Here is a 6,846-nt window from a genome sequence, read left to right as displayed (position 1 = left end):
CAGCCCAGGGCTGCCCACTGCTGCTGCTGGAGGGCGACTGCCGCCGCTCCTTGCTCAGAAGCCACGGCATGGCCCTGCTTGGAGCTCCCAGCAGCAGGAGTGCAAGAAGCCCCCGGCGGGCTGCCGGGAGCCAAGTAGGGATGAGGAATTGGGACGAGGGGGAGGTTTAGGGGGAGGGTGACAAAGGGGACAAGGACGACAATAAGGACGGGCACAGGGTAGAAAGCACAAGGCAGACGAGGTCGCCCTGCGCAGTGGTCGTGGCCTGCAGCTACCAAGACGGCGATACAGGCGCGCAATGCTCCCCGAGCGGGATGTGCTGCTGCTCCCCGAGAGGCTACAGCAGCTCTGGGCGCCGGCTGCGGGCACCAACAAAGCCGTGCCCGACTGGCGCCTGTGGTGTCACAATGGCTGGTGGAAGGCTCAGCACGTCAGCGTGGGGTGTGACAGAGGCCACGGGGCAGGGTGGGGCCGGGCGGGGCAGGGCAGGGCGGGGCAGGTGTGAGGGCGGCCCTGCTGGGCCTTGTGGGAAGGAGGCGGCCTGGGCCTTGTGAGGGCGGCCGGCGGGAGTGGGCACTGCCCCGCCTCAGGGCGCCCCGGGGCAGGGCCCGGGACGCTCCCACCGGGCCGCAGGCTGCGGTAGGCGCTGGAGCAGCTCCCCATCACCCGCTCTGGCTTTTTGCTTCAGCCTGGAGCCGGGCTGCCTCTGGGCACACTGCCATCAAATGAGGCTCAGCATGAAGTGACATCCCAGCCCAAGCAGGCGGAGGCCACCACAGCTCTCAAGAAATGCCCACCCAGTGCTCCAAGCCCACCAGACCAGACTTCCAGGACAATTCCCCAACTCCTTTCTCTTGTCCTGTTATTGTTGTGGCGGTCAATAAAAGAAAATACGCAGACAGTCTACTTCCAAGCAACAAGACAGGAGAGGAAAGAACCTTTATTGGAACAGAACACTGACTCATAGCCCTGGGCATAACATACATGTTAAAATACCATTGGTGTTTTTTCATAAACATATATCACAATTGGCTGCCCTGCATCACACCATGATGGTTCAGCATTTACAGACTTACAGGGACTTGTTTAGCTCTGTCTGCCTTCCCACAGACTTGTTTTCAACCCTGACATTGTCCCTCTTGAAGAGCAGACACCTCGCCCCCCCCTCCCCCCCTCGCAACTGCTCTCACCTGCTGCTTTGCCAGATGCCAACAGTCAGTTTCTGCTCTGCTGATGCTCCACCAGCCAACAGGCAGCACACAGCAGGGCAGCAAGAAACTTTCAAACACATCTTGTCCCACTTGGTCCCAATGACAACACCAAGTGAAGGCCCACAACTTCTGCACCAGCTTGCTCAGGGGAGGGACGCTACAATGGACCGCAAGCGGGCTGAAGAAATTTCCCTTTTTCTTTGCGGGTGTATCGGGGCTTAATTGGATGTTGATACTTTTGGTCTCTCTTTGGCCCAGCCGCCTGGGAGGGTCTACCCTTTTCCTGCCAACTTAGGAGAAAACAAGCACTGAGAAACGGCAACTTCGTCCTTGAAGGAAGCGTTTTGGACAAACTACAATTAATTGGTGTCTTATTATTGCCTGATCACCTTCCAAGGGCATTTGAAGAAAAAAGGGAACAGGAGGGTGATGGAGTACGCCCCCAGACTCATTTAGAAAAGACCCCCTGAAGTACAGCGCGCAAGCACGGGGGGGATTCCAAAGGACACACGCGTGCGCAGAAGGGGCACCGCTTCCAGAACATTGGGAGGGACTGAAGGCCTCTGGCTGGGCGGTGCTGACCACACCTGCCCAGGTGGACATCGCCAATCAATTGGATAAAAAGCGGATGGCTCGTGCTCGGCAGACGCAAGCTTCACATCAAAGGACAACGTTGCCTTTGGCGGGCACGCCAGCTATCTTGTGAGCCTGCCGACTCTCCCAGAATGCAGCTTCTGCTCTGGGCAATTCTAGGCCTTCTGGGTCGGGAAGATAACTTCAGAAGCAACACCTGGGCAACTGGGGGAGTCGTACCGAGGGCTTATTTTTCTCCTCCTTCCTCTCTCTTGGGGTTTTTTCCTTTTGTTGGCCACCTCTTGGGAATAAAGATTGTTTGGGTTGAGATTTCAACGGCGTATGGTTTCAGCTTCAGCATCCTTCCCAACTTTCCCTCTTACAGCGGGCTACAAACCCATCCGCTTCCCACAGGATCAGGGAGTTGCCTGTGTTTTATGGCTACCACAAGCTCACCCATTGTCTTCTGCCCAGAACACAAAGAGGAGGGCTCGAAAGCACTGGAAGACTCTGGCAACCCAGTAGAAGCAATAGCTCACCTGTAGGCCAGGATCTTAACAGGACTGTGCTTCAAGCCTTCACGGAGGAAGGGGATGCATTTGCCTGGCCTCTGGGACGGGCTGAAGATGCAGCTGTGAGCAGAGCTGAAGGGAGCAGAGGAGAGCTCTGGCTCGGCCTTCAGGCCTGGCTTCTCTTTCAGCCTTGAAATTGTCTGCCGCACTGATTTGCACTCAGACCAAGGGCAGAGAGAGAAGTCTTAACTCCCGGCCCGGGAAGAAAGCCTTAATAAACCTTCAAAAATAGGACTCTCCTCATCCCTCCCACCTAGGTCCAAAGAGCTCCAATTCTGTCACCAAACGCAGCAGTTCTCCTCAAATGTCGGGACAGTTCTGGCAGCCAGACCCTTTCTGCCCAAGCTGGACAGGTCCCCACCTGTCCCAGAGGCAAGCAGAGGGAAGAAGAGGGGACAGCCTTGGGATCGGGGAATGGCAGAAGCAAAGTCGGCAGGGGCAACAGAAGAAAACAAGGACACCTACTAGACTCTTCAGTTTATTCAAGACCAAGTTGGCATAAGAACACCTAGCGGGAGTCAAGAGCCTCCTCACAGACTGAGGTTGTTCAGACTCAAATTGTTGACAAGATGCCCAGTTGAGTAGAGAACCAGACTTGTAGTTTTGGTCTTATTTCCTGCTCGGCGCATTCTTCCACATCCCTTTTCTAGTGTTCTGTTTGGCTGTAAACTTCACTTCAACCTTAAGTTCAAACCTAAAAGGGCCGGTATTCCGAGCAGGAGATTCCAAGTTAAAGATCTTCAATCAGCTAAAGGGAGAGACAGCTTTCAGGCAAACCTTCAAACTAGGCTCCAGGATCATTCCATAGATCCCTCTCCTGAATCATTTGGGCAACCTATGGAAAATAGTATCCTGCAGTCCTCTGAAGAATCCTTAGGCTTCTCCTTCAAGAAGAACAAGGGCTGCTTGGATGAAAACAGTCAAGAGATCCAGGATTTGTGGAGGAAAAAGAGAACTGCCCACCGAGCACACCTTGCTCAGCCATCTGCTCATGGAAGAAAAGCGGCCTTTCGTCTCGCAGGCAGCAACCTCCAACAGCAACTTCGTGACATCCAAAACAAGGGGTGGATCAATCTAGCAGGAAAAATTCAATTATGCGCAGATACGGGTGATCACAGAGGATTCTAGGAGGCCTTGAAAACAGCATATGGACCGACAGACCAGGCCCAAAGCCCTCTACTCAGCGCAGATGGTCAAATGCTTCTCACAGGTGAAACCGCCGTTCTAAATTGATGCTCTGAACACTTTCAGACTCTTTTCAGGACCAACCGTGTAGGTCAAGACTCAGCAATTCAGTCCATTACACAACAACCCGTGAAGAATGAACTGGATACTGCCCCTACTAGGGGACACAACAGGTTACCAAAGGCATCGAGAGCTTTCGGAAGACTCCATAAAGAGTCTGGTGAAATAATCATCATCATCATCATCATCATGGCCAGGTTTCACGAACGAAGATTTGGGAAGGGATCTACCCACGTCTGTTACAAGCGCGTTGGTGGCTAAAAAGGCCAACACGAGATAGACACGGCCGGTTGCAAAAGGCACAGCAGAAAGACTCCTTAGGAGATATATTCTGCAAGGCATGATTCTTTCTGCGTTGTCTTTTCTCCTCAAGAGTGATCCTGCGTGCTTTCTCAAAAGCATCAGCCGCGTTAAAGATAGTGTGTCTCCAGACCTCCCGATTGGAGGTCAGAGTAGACCAGTTATGTTGATCAATATGGCCAAGGCTGAGAGGTTGTTTCGGGGAGTCCTTGTAAATAAACACCTGAAGAAAAGTACAAAGATCAGGGTTTACAGAGCCATAGTGCTGTCTACTCTCTCAGATGGGTCCGAATCATGGCTCATTTACCGCCACCACCTGTGACTCCTCGAACGCTTCCATCAACGCTGTCTCCGTACAATCCTAAACATCCGCTGCTCAGATTACGGAACTAATACGTCTGTTCTACAACAGGCAGCAATTACCAGCACTGAGGCCATGTTGCTGAGAACACGGCTGCGTTGGGCAGGGCACGTCTCCAGGATGGAGGACTACCGCCTCCCTAAGATCGTGATCTATGGCAAACTTGCCACTGGCTGCTGCAAGAGAGGAGCCCGCAAAAGGAGCCACGAGGACTCCCTGAAGCAACATCTTAGCCTTGGCCACATTGGTCTCCAGCGCTGGTCTACTCTGGCCTCCAATCGAGAGGTCTGCAGACACACTGTCTCTAACGCTGCTGCTTCCTTTGAGAACGCACGCAGGATCACCATCGAAGAGAGAAGACAACGCAGAAAGAATCGTGTCTTGCCGATCCCATCCAAGGAGTCTTTCTGCTGTGCCTTTTGCAACCCATCTTGACTGTCTCGCATTGGCCTCTTTAGCCACCAGCGCGCTTGTAGCAAATGTGGGGAGAGCCCTTCCAAATCTTCGTTGGCCAAGCCTAGCCATGATCTGGCTGCCATCCACCACACTGGTCTCCAAATGAGGCTGGAGCTTTGCCAGCTCTTCTTGCAGTTGGCATTTGCTCTTCTCCAGGTTTTCCCACTTCCCACGCAGGCTAGACAGCTCGTCTTGCAAACCCTGACTTGTGGCTTCCAGCTGCGTGCGCTTTTGACATTCCCTCTCCAGCTGCCGGGAAAGTTCAGCAACCTGCAGACAGAAAGAACAAAAAAAGAACTCAGCGGGATGGAAAGGCAGTGAATTCCGGGAAAACCCCAAAAGGGGACCTTAAAGGGACCTTAAAGATCATCTGCTTCCAAGCCTCCTGCTTGCCCATGCCTCAATCCCATGCTACGCGCCTGTCCCGCTGATTACAACTCCTGGCGCGTGGTTTCCACGTCTCCTGCTATCATGCTCTGCAGTCTGGCAGGGATGTGCTATCACACTGACTGCTGACTACAGGGCATACTCGGACCAGCGGTATTGCAGAGCTTGCAGCATTGCTGCAAAATTAGAAGGCCGTGAAGACTTCCCAAGGAGTAGGGAGCTCTGCTGTTTCATGGAGGAAGACGTAGCAGGAACTACACCAGCAAATGCCTCCTATCCAGAGTAACAGATTAAAGCAAGGTCCAGGGAAGAAACTGCTAGAACGAAGATCACTGATGAAGAAAAAGGTGTCTCACAGATGTCTGGTGGCATTTGGCACTCACGGTGACATCAGCCATTTCAAATAGGTCACACACACCCTATGTGTCAATTTAGTGGAGAACTTAGGGGGGAGGTTCCTGCGCCACAGTGCTCTTTCCCACGGTTTCTCTTGTCAAAGAATGGAGTTCCACAGCTCATTGCTTCCAGTTCCGTATTTTTGGGCCTTGGACCACTCTGGAAAATTTGGACAAACCTGATGACCAGAAGTCTTCCACTTTACCACAGATGCCTGAGACCCAGGCTTCTGCTCGGTCCCAAACCGGTGCCAAGACGTCCCAGGCCAGTTGAATCCAGAAGTGGATTTGCAGCCAGGTGTCCGATGACGGCGCTGCTTGGGACTGCAGATCTGCTTCTGTGGCGCTCCAAAAAGAGCTTGGTGTTGGCCTCTGCAAGTCTCTCATTAGCTCTGAAACATTCACAAGCACACACAGAGTCATCTTTGGCAGGAAGGCTTTCGCAAAGTTACCCTCCACAGCCTTCACTATTACCCCACTTCTAAAAGCCAAGGGCATTAAGACCGTCCAAAACCAGCACATCCTTTGATCGGAGCTTGTTCACAGGGCCTGTTTCTAAGAAATCACACCAAGTGCAAGGAGCAGACAGTGTCACCTCCAGAAGAACTCTGGCCTACCCTGGCCTTCTCAAGGAAAGCTCAACCCTCAGACCCGCTGCCAAAACCGAAGCCAAACAAGAGCCTTCTTAGTTTGGATTCACAGAATCCAACTCTCTTCTCCGAGAGGCCTCTCCTCATTCAAACAGGAAAGGGTACAAGATTCGTCTTTTCTCTCCCCCACAGGATGAGGAGATTAGAGACTGGCAAAAAGACTGCCTGCTAAAACAACAGCAACTTGAAAAAGACACCAGCAATGCCAGAGTGGCGCTACTGTGCTGTTACTGCTGGAACTCTAAAGAGAAAGGAAGACAGGTCTGATGAAGGCAAGGTCTTAAGGAACTTTCCCCACAAAGATGCCACGTTATGCTTTCACACCTGACGCTGGCCAGATGTAGAAAAGGGATTTAAGAAGGAAAATGCACGAGGAAAAAGGAGTCTCTTAGTACCAGTAAAAAAAAGCAGGGACTTACCTTTCCAGTCTCTTGGCTAGGCTTTTTCTGCTTTTTGCTTCCACCACATACAGTTCTTTATACTTTTCCACTTCTGCCTGGGTGGATTCTTTTTGAAAAGGTCTTTCTGCTTGGTTGCTTCTTATCCTTCCCAGTGCACGGTCAAGATCTCTAATTCTCTCTTCTAACTGGTTTTTCAGGGAGTCCAGATGACTGCTTCGGATTTTTTCTAATGTGTCCTGGTGGGCTGCCTGTGCCTGAAGGAGACAGTGCACCTTCAACCACCACAAGAAAAAGA

The 6,846-nt window shown here is 52.2% G+C and overlaps 1 long non-coding RNA gene across 2 annotated transcripts; it reads right to left on the bottom strand.

The window, feature by feature from the left end:
• Nucleotides 1–4,500: 4,500 nt before the first annotated feature.
• On the bottom strand, nucleotides 4,501–6,806 carry LOC135404323 (uncharacterized). 2 transcript variants are annotated; one of them, XR_010425613.1, is made up of 3 exons: nucleotides 6,570–6,806; nucleotides 5,077–5,892; nucleotides 4,501–4,988 (listed from the first exon to the last, which is right to left on the bottom strand). It is a non-coding gene; the product is annotated as an uncharacterized LOC135404323 (long non-coding RNA). The 2 variants fall into 2 exon arrangements; XR_010425612.1 differs by having other exon boundaries at nucleotides 5,680–5,892.
• Nucleotides 6,807–6,846: the final 40 nt, after the last annotated feature.

The sequence above is a fragment of the Pseudopipra pipra genome, chromosome 31 (genome assembly GCF_036250125.1).
Source record: "Pseudopipra pipra isolate bDixPip1 chromosome 31, bDixPip1.hap1, whole genome shotgun sequence".
Classification (NCBI taxonomy): domain Eukaryota; kingdom Metazoa; phylum Chordata; class Aves; order Passeriformes; family Pipridae; genus Pseudopipra; species Pseudopipra pipra.
Note: the sequence above shows the minus strand (reverse complement) of the source record. Positions and strands in the feature narration are given on the sequence as shown.